The sequence below is a fragment of the Triturus cristatus genome, chromosome 10 (assembly GCF_964204655.1).
Source record: "Triturus cristatus chromosome 10, aTriCri1.1, whole genome shotgun sequence".
Lineage (NCBI taxonomy): Eukaryota > Metazoa > Chordata > Amphibia > Caudata > Salamandridae > Triturus > Triturus cristatus.
In genome coordinates this window covers 1,230,328,531-1,230,337,639 of record NC_140593.1, presented here as the reverse complement: position 1 = coordinate 1,230,337,639, position 9,109 = coordinate 1,230,328,531, and positions in this window count along the sequence as shown.

The following is a 9,109-nucleotide window of genomic DNA, read 5'->3' as shown; positions in this document are numbered from 1 at the left end:
GGGGTAGAGTCAGTCACATGTCAGGCCTGTGCCTTTAGGAGTAGGACAGGGCAGGGGTAGAGTCAGTCACATGCCAGGCCTGTGTCTTTAGGAGGAGGGCATGACAGGGCAGGGGTAGAGTCAGTCAAATGCCAGGCCTGTGTCTTTAGGAGTATGATAGGGCAGGGGTAGAGTCAGTCACATGCCAGGCCTGTGCCTTTAGGAGTAGGACAGGGCAGGGTCAGAGTCAGTCACATGCCAGGCCTGTGTCTTTAGGAGTAGGGCAGGGCAGGGCAGGGTCAGAGTCAGTCACATGCCATGCCTATGTCTTTAGGAGTATGGTAGGGCCCGGCAGGTGGAGAAGCCAGTCACATGTCAGTACGGCAGGCACGGAGTCAGTCACATCAGGCGGTTTACCGTTGTATTCTTGTTGTACTGGGGCAGTCAGGCGCATGTTAGGCGTCTCTCCTGGCAGGGCTGGGGAAGAGTCAGTCATTCTGTAGACTTTTAATCTTTCACAGGGGGTGAGACTTTGGGGTAAGAGGCCTGGGTTAGGTAGCAGAACAGAAAGGAGCCGTCTCCCCCCTGAGAGGCCTGGAATGTTCTGGACGTCCTGGTGTGGGGGGAGGGGAGGCCAGAGCCAGCTGTGGAGAGCCAGAGGTTGAGAGCATGGCTGCTGGAGGAATGAATCACTTCCTGAGAGGGACAGGAGAAGAGTGGAGGGCACTGGTAGAGAAGGGGGTGAGGATGGGGGAAGAGATGGTTAGTGAGCTAGGGAGGGACAGAGGAGGGGGTGTGGTGAGAGAGAGAGAGAGAGGGGAGAAGGAGCCGTAAGGAGGAACAGCAGCAAGGTTGAGGTGGGAGGGACAGAGAGAGTGGAGAGTGGTGAGACAGAGGAGGAGGGCAGAGGCCAGAGGAGGAGAGGGGTACAGATGGGGCGGTGTGGAGTGGGAGTGGGGAAGGCAGCATTTGTGAGTGGTGGGAGACCGGGGCGAAGGGAGGAGAAAGGAGAAGAAAGGGGAGGGGATGTGGCGTAACGGTCAGAGCTGCCGACTTCGGCGCTGGGTAACAGGGTTCGAGCCTGGGCGTTGTGTAAGGTAACTGGTGTTCATGTATGGCGCTCTGATAGGACAGACTGAAGAGAGGGCACAGCGTGAACCAGGGAGGAAAGACATGAGCTTTCAAGTAGTGAGAAGGGGAGAGATTGGTGGAGAAACAAAGACTAAAAAAGATGAGGGAAGGAGAAGAGGGTCAGACAAGTGAGGGGAGGGGAGAGAATGGGGAGAGAGGGCGGGAGGAGAAAAACTGGGAGACGAAAACAGTGAAGTGTGGGCAAAAGGGTAAATGTAAGGGTGGAGAAATAGAGGGAGGAATGCGAGGGTGGAGAAGATGGGATGAGAAAGAGGGAGGGCAGCAAAAGGGAGAGAAGAAGAGAAGGGGGGAGAGAAGAAAGAGGGAGAGAATGTGGCAGAGATGGAAGAGGAGTGGCAGAGGGGAGGAAGTAAGAGGGTGAGTGGGAGGGATGGCAGAGGGGAGGTAAGAGGGTGAGCTAGAGGGAGGGGTGGCAGAGGGGGCAGTAAGAAGGTGAGTTAGAGGGAGGATTGCAGAGGGGGCAGTAAGAGGGTGGGTTAGAGGGAGGAGAGACATAGGGGGCAGTAAGAGGGTAAGTTAGAGGGATGGGTGGCAGAGGAGGAAGTAAGAGGGTGAGTTAGAGGGAGAGATGGCAGAGGGGAAGTAAGAGGTTGAGGTACAGGAAGGGGGCAGGGGAGGCAGTAGGAGGGTGAATTAGAGGGAGTGGGACAGAGGGGGCAGTAAGAGGGTGAGTTAGAGCCGAGGGTGGAGTGACAAAGGGAGCAGTAAGAGGGTGAGTTAGAGGGGTGGCAGAGGGGCAGTAAGAGGGTGAGTTACAGGATGGGGCAGAAGGGGCAGTAGGAGGGTGAGTTAGAGGGATGGATGGCAGAAGAGGAAGTAAGAGGGTGAGTTATTGGGGTGGCAGAGGGGGCAGTAAGGGGGGCAGAGGGGGCAGTAAGAGGGTGAGTTAGAGGGAGAGGCAGCACAGGGGGCAGTAAGAGGGTGAGTTACAGGATGGGGCAGAAGGGGCAGTAGGGGGGTGAGTTACAGGGAGAGGCGGCACAGGGGGCAGTAAGAGGGTGAGTTAGAAGGATAAAAGAGAGTGTGTGGATTTAATGAAAGAAGAGGATGTGGTCCGTCGGCTGCGCTGCCGACTTTGGTGCTGGAAACCAGGGTGCGAGCCTCGGGGTCGCGTCCACATCCTGTGATTCTGGGCAAATCCCTTAATCTCCCATTCCTGAATGTGTAATGTAAATACGGTGCTATGTACAGCGCTCCAATACCTTCGGGTCGAGTTCGCGCTATATAAATATGCAACAAAAAAAAAAAAAGAGAGGGTGAGTTAGAGGGAGGGGCGGCAGAGGGGGCAGTAAGAGGGTGAGTTAGAGGGAGGGGCGGCAGAGGGGGCAGTAAGAGGGTGAGTTAGAGGGAGGGGCGGCAGAGGGGGCAGTAAGAGGGTGAGTTAGAGGGAGGGGCGGCAGAGGGGGCAGTAAGAGGGTGAGTTAGAGGGAGGGGCGGCAGAGGGGGCAGTAAGAGGGTGAGTTAGAGGGAGGGGCGGCAGAGGGGGCAGTAAGAGGGTGAGTTAGAGGGAGGGGCGGCAGAGGGGCAGTAAGAGGGTGAGTTAGAGGGAGGGGCGGCAGAGGGGGCAGTAAGAGGGTGAGTTAGAGGGAGGGGCGGCAGAGGGGGCAGTAAGAGGGTGAGTTAGAGGGAGGGGCGGCAGAGGGGGCAGTAAGAGGGTGAGTTAGAGGGAGGGGTGGCAGAGGGGGCAGTAAGAGGGTGAGTTAGAGGGAGGGGCGGCAGAGGGGGCAGTAAGAGGGTGAGTTAGAGGGAGGGGTGGCAGAGGGGGCAGTAAGAGGGTGAGTTAGAGGGAGGGGCGGCAGAGGGGGCAGTAAGAGGGTGAGTTAGAAGGATAAAAGCGAGTGTGTGCATTTAATGAAAGAAGGTAAAGGGGGGTCAGAGCGAGATGGACGAGTGAGGCGGATGGGCGAGTATCAGACGGTAATAATAGGTACAACCCTAGGTCTGGGGGGAGTGGAGATGGAATGAAAGAGGGAGAGAGGGCATGACAGGCAAGAGGGGGAAGTTGAGGAGAAAGAAGGCGACGAGAGGGGAAGCGCTTGACAGGGTGTGAAGGAGAGGAGAGGAAACCTAGACCAGTGAGAGGGTAAATTGGGGAGGGGCAGGAAGAGCGCAGAAAGAAAAGTGAAGGGTGGGCGATGGCTTCCTGGTGGGTGAGCATGAGGCGAGTGATGGGGTGAGATGGGAGAAAGAAGAAGAGAGGGGTAAGTAGAGAGGACGATGGGGTGATGGGGGGCATGGTGAGAGAAGGAAGGAGAAAATATGGGGTATAAGCAGGGCTCCTGAAATTATGCGGCAGTTAAGGGCCTAATTATGTGGCAGCGTTGACTAAATTATGCGACAAGGAAAGGCAAATTATACTGCATAATGCATCTCATTGTTTGATTGTATTATTTCATTATTTTGTCATTTTTACACTTTATAACACTCTCTGGGCCTAGTTTGCACCTCATTGGTAGCAGTTTAACATATAAATATAGCAAAACGTAACAGAAAGGTGACCAGTCAACCTTTTCAAAGGGCCTTCCACCACCCAGTGACACGTGTCATTGCGTTTTATCAACGTCTGAACCGTTTCAGCTAGAAACACATTTCTTTTTAGGTTGAAATCTGCAGATTATACAGCAGATGATGGATTATGTGGGAAATGCTGCAAATCATTAATTAAACAAAAAAACCGCAGCGGCTGCACAGTCACATTCTTCCAGGGGCCCTGGGTTTAAGGAAGAATGGGTGATGGAGGAAGAGAGGACGTGACGAACGAGAGATGGGGAGAGAGCAGAAGGTGAGAGGAGGAGAGAGGTGTAAAAAGAGGTGAGTAAGGGAGGAGGGCAGGATTGAAAGGGAGAGATGGGGAGAGAGCAGAAGGTGAGAGGAGGAGAGAGGTGTAAAAAGAGGTGAGTAAGGGAGGAGGGCAGGATTGAAAGGGAGAGATGGGGAGAGAGCAGAAGGTGAGAGGAGGAGAGAGGTGTAAAAAGAGGTGAGTAAGGGAGGAGGGCAGGATTGAAAGGGAGAGATGGGTGATGGTTTGAAAGATGGCTGGAGAAAAAGAAGAACACATAGGTGTGAGAGTGAGAGAGATGACTAAAGGCTCTGTTCAGAGATGGCAGCAGGTGGTGTAAGGAGAGACAGGAAGAAGAGGAGGGCTGGGAATATTAAACTAGGAAAGAGGAAATGGGTGAAAGAGGAAACTGCGTGAGAGAGGGTAAAAGGGGCAGAGTGATGTGCGAAGGGAGAGTTTGTAAGAAAAGGGAGAGGCCAGTGACTGAATGAGAGACGAAGTGGAGAGGGGTTGTTTAAGGCGTGAGAGAAGCTCCCATAGAGGCAGAGAGGAAAAGAGAGTGTGAAGCGAATGAGGGGGGAGAGAAGAGAGGGTGGAGAGAGGAGAAAAGGAGTATAAGGTGAGGTGGAGAAACAGGGCAGGCTGGGAAAAACAGAAGACACTCTCTCTCTCACGCTCTTCCCTCCACCCCTCCCTCACTGCTGCTGTCTCTCCTCAGTGTGCGCCCCTCTCTTCACCCACTGCCCCTCACCTTCTCTCATTGCCTTTGTTTCACTTCCACGGAGGGCTGTGTGTCCTCTTTTCCGCACTCCTAGGAATGAAAAGAGGTCTTTGCTGAAGCGAGTTGACATTCTCGCAGCCTGCGCCACTGGCGTAACTCCGGGGGCTGCGGGGGCCTGCGTTACGCCCCTGGCCTGCGCCTCGCTGGCTGGAGCAGGATACAGATATCATGGCTGATTCTGACCTTCACAGTTTCACGATGACAATAATAATTTCATAGATGGAAGTCTCCAGTCCCTCTACAGAAGCTCTCTCTGACTCCTTGCTGCGGGTGACTTGTGACATCTCTACGCTGCATGTCTGATGTTCCCTGAATAGAAACTAGAGCTGGCTTCTCATTGGTCAGATCCCTTTTTGGGTCTCATATCACAGTGCATGGTGTTACAGGCGCGCTGGCCTAGCTGAGCGGGCGCGCTGGCGGCGCGGCAATAACACAGACCACACGTTAGTTGGGTGTCGGCGCGAGTGCCTCTCAAGGCACGCCCCCCTTATTTAAGCAGTAGCGTACGCCACCGTCGTGGCGTACGCGTAGCGTCCCTGACTTACGCGCTCTAGCGTCGGACGCTAGAGCGCTAACTGCAACATCCCTCTCCAACTTGGATGATAACCCAGCTTCGGACACCAACAGTCACGCAAAGTCTCTGAGGCGGCTGCTTGGCGGGGGGTTCCCCCTCAGTCCATCAGTCCATACCTGGCTGTTGCTCGGGTGTTGGGGCCTGACGGGCTATCACCCTCCGTCCCGCCGACCGCGGGAACCAGGTGGTCAGGCTCTGGTGCTGACTCGTGCCTGGCTTGGGGTAACTGGGGTTCCATTTCGGGGATCTGGGCATCTTCTTCCTCATCGCTCGCATGTCCGTGGCGATATTCTGTGGCTTCCGGAATCCGCTTGAACCACGAGATGTTGCGCGTGGCCGATTCCGTCCCTCTCCTTGCTGTTACCATGGTTCCACGTCTCCGCTCGACTGTCCAGCTCCCGGGCTCATACCGTGGCTTGAACTTTCCTCCGGGTCTTCGGTTTCTCATGAGGACAGTGTCTCCTGGCCCGAGGTCGCGTTCCCGACTGCCTCTTGACCGGCTCACTTGTTGGTTTCGGTGTGTCCTCCGTTGTAGAGCTCGTTCTTCTTCGAAAGGTGGAGGGGCCCACTCGGGGGCTGTGGGTAGACCATCACGGCGAGTCCCCTTTAGCATGAGGGCCCAGGGGGCTTGTTTGGTGGAGCAGTGGGGCGTGCTCCGATATTCCCCTAGGAACCGTTGGATCTCCCGCTCAGGGTCTTGATGTTCAGCGCCTGCTATCCGTAAGACTTTATTCAATGTTCGCATAAAGCGTTCGACCTCACCGTTGACTTGAGGCCATTGAGGGGTGATCCGCCGGTGTCGTATGCCCTGGAGTCTGAGGAACTCTCGGAATTCGTGGCCTTGGAATGGTGACCCATTGTCACTTTTCAATTCCGAGGGGCGCCCAAACATGTTGAACATCTTCCCCAGAGCTGGCCCTACAAAAGTGAATGCTGTGGACGGTAGCGCCTCCACCAGGGGATACTTGGAGAAATTGTCGAGGACTACTAGTGTCACTCTCCCATCCGGGAGGCTCCCAAAATCTACGCTGACTTTGTCCCAGGGGTGTGTCCCTGGTTCCTCCGTTACGATGGGGGCCGGAGGTTCGGGGCCGCTCGTCATCCGGCATGCTGGGCAGCTCCTCACCACGTCTTCCACAAGGCTGTCCATCCCCGGGAACTATATTTTCGCCCTCATTCAGGCCTTCATTTTCTCTGTTCCCTGATGCCCCTTGTGGGCGATGAGCGTGGCCTGGCGGCGTAGCGCTGCTGGCATGACAATCCTGGCCCCTCTCAAGACGATTCCGTCCCTGGTCACACTGAGCTCATTCCGTATCCGCCAGACCTGTTGTAGGTCTCTCCTCTCGTCATCCGTCCACAAGTTGGCAGACTGTATGAAGTCGGCCCACGACCCCTTTTGGAGGGCCTCTCGGGTCTTGGCCATTACGGTGTCATCCTCCGCTGCCCGTAGGATCTCCTGGATTGTCAGCACTTGGGGGCAGGTCAGGGCAGCCAGGAGGTCAAGGTGTGCTTCGGCGTCGTCTTCATCTTCCTTTCCCGTCGGGGTAGGCTCACATTTCTCTGGGTGCCTAGATAGGAAGTCGGCTGGATTTTTGGCGCCGGGCCGATAGGTTATGTCCATATGATATTGTTGCAGCCCAATGGCCCACCGCTCTATTCGTGGTGGGGAGTGTGGTGCTGTCCCTTTGAAGAGGGGCACTAGTGGCTGGTGGTCCGTCACAACTGTGAACGGGTGTCCACAGACATACAGGTGGAAGTGCCGACAGCCCCACCTTATGGCCAGTGCCTCCCGCTCAATTTGAGAGTACCTTTGCTCGGTTGCTGTGAGCGCCTTGCTTGCGTACGCCAGTGTCGCCCATCGCCCCGGCTCTTGTTTCTGGGTGAGACCCGCTCCGAGCCCCACCGGGCTGGCGTCGACGAGCTGCTCGGTCTTCCTTGTTGGGTCGAAGTAGACCAGTGTGGCCTGGTCGAGGAGCGCGGTTTTGATGGCTTGAAACGCGTTGTCTTCACGAGGTCCCCACTGCCACAGGGTGTCATTCTTCGTGAGGTGTCTGAGGGGTTTGGCAATCGTAGCCAAGTTCGGGATGAAGCGCCCGCAGTAGGTAGCCATCCCCAGGAAGCTGCGTACTTCGGAGGCGGAGGCTGGTGCGGGGGCGTCTTTGATGGACTGGGACTTTCTCGGGTCTACCTGGATGCCGTGGTTGGTGAACGTGTAGTCAAAGAATTCGATCCGTTGCTGGAATAGCTGGCACTTGTCCCTGTGGAGTGTGACTCCATACTCCTTGAGTCGTGTCAGCGTGGCTCGGACTCGCCGATAGTGCTCGTCCACGGTTGTAGAGTGGATCAGTATATCGTCACTGACGTTCAAGACTCCAGGCAAGCCTTGTAATATGTCTCGCATAGTGTTCTGGAAAATCTCCGCCGCAGACGAGATTCCAAAATTGAGGCGTCGGTATCTTCGCAGCCCGAGGTGTGTGCTGAAAGTAGTGATGTATCTACTTTCCTCGGCTAGTGTCAGCTGGTGGTAGCCAGCATTTAAGTCCAACTTGGAGAACGAATGGGCCCCGTTGAGGTCGGCAATGATGTCATCCATTGTGGGCGTGATGTGTCTTTCCCTCTTGATGGCTTTGTTGAGCAGCCTCATGTCAATGCACACTCGGATTTTGCCAGGTTGACGGGGCATCTCTGCGATCACCATCGGGGACACCCATGGGGTGGGTCCGGTGACTGCCTCTATGACACCTTGTTCTTCAAGTTTCTTAAGCTCCTCTTCCACCAGTGGGCGTAAGTGGAAAGGAATCCGTCTGTGCTTCAGCGTTGTGGGTGCGACAGAGCGATCAATGTGGAGCTTGACTGGTGGGCGTTTGATGTTCCCTAGACCGGTGAACAGCTCAGGGAATTGGTCCAGCAGGTTGGCTGTTTGGGTGTCTTGCACTTTCCGGAGGAATGCTAGTAACCCTAGGTCTTCGGCAGCGTGTCCGCTTAGGAGCGTGTCCACTTCCTGATTGATGATGTGTATGTCAATGGTTATTTCAGTATCTTCTGTCCTCACTGGCACTGTCATTTTCCCTGCGAGGGGTAGGGGCACATCGCTCCCATAGGCGTAGATCTGGGCCTTCGATCTCTTGAGTTCTGGTTTCGGTCGGAGGCGGTTATATTGTTGCACTCCCATGACGGTGACCGACGCGCCGGTGTCGATCACGGCGTTCACTCTGGACCCTGCGACCATGATGTCGCACCGAGGTTGTGGTCTTCTCGTGCTTTTGAGGGCTCTGGTGAATGAGATGAGATATGTCTCGTCTTCATCATCGGATCCGGAGTCGTCTTCTCGCAGCTCTTGCGCTTGTCTGTGTCCCGCATCGGTGTGGGAGGACAGGGACAGTTGGGACAGCTGTCTCACCATGTTTCTTGTGGGCCTCTTCCCCCGCTGGTCTTTCCTTGTGGACCGTTTCCGGCAGACGGACGCAAAATGGTTCAGGGTGCCACAGTTGGTGCACGTCTTCCCTTTCGCAGGGCAGGTTCTACCTGGGTGTTCATCGTACCCGCAGTACCCACACTGGGCCTGAGCCGATCTCCTGGCGGCTGGTCGGTGTGCCTTCTCGTGCGCCTGCACTGCGTCCGTCCGTTCTGTCTTGACTGCCATTCCTGACCCTGTGCTCCGCGTAAGTGCTTGTTCCATTTCTTCAGCACGGGCGTCGGACAGATCATGGGAACGTGCGAGCACCAGGATGTCTGCCATTGGAATGTTTGGTTGGCGAAGGATGAGGCTTCGCAGTTTCTTGCTCCGGATACCACAAATTAGCTGTGCTCTGATCTCCTCTTTTGCCCTGTCTCCGACAAGGTG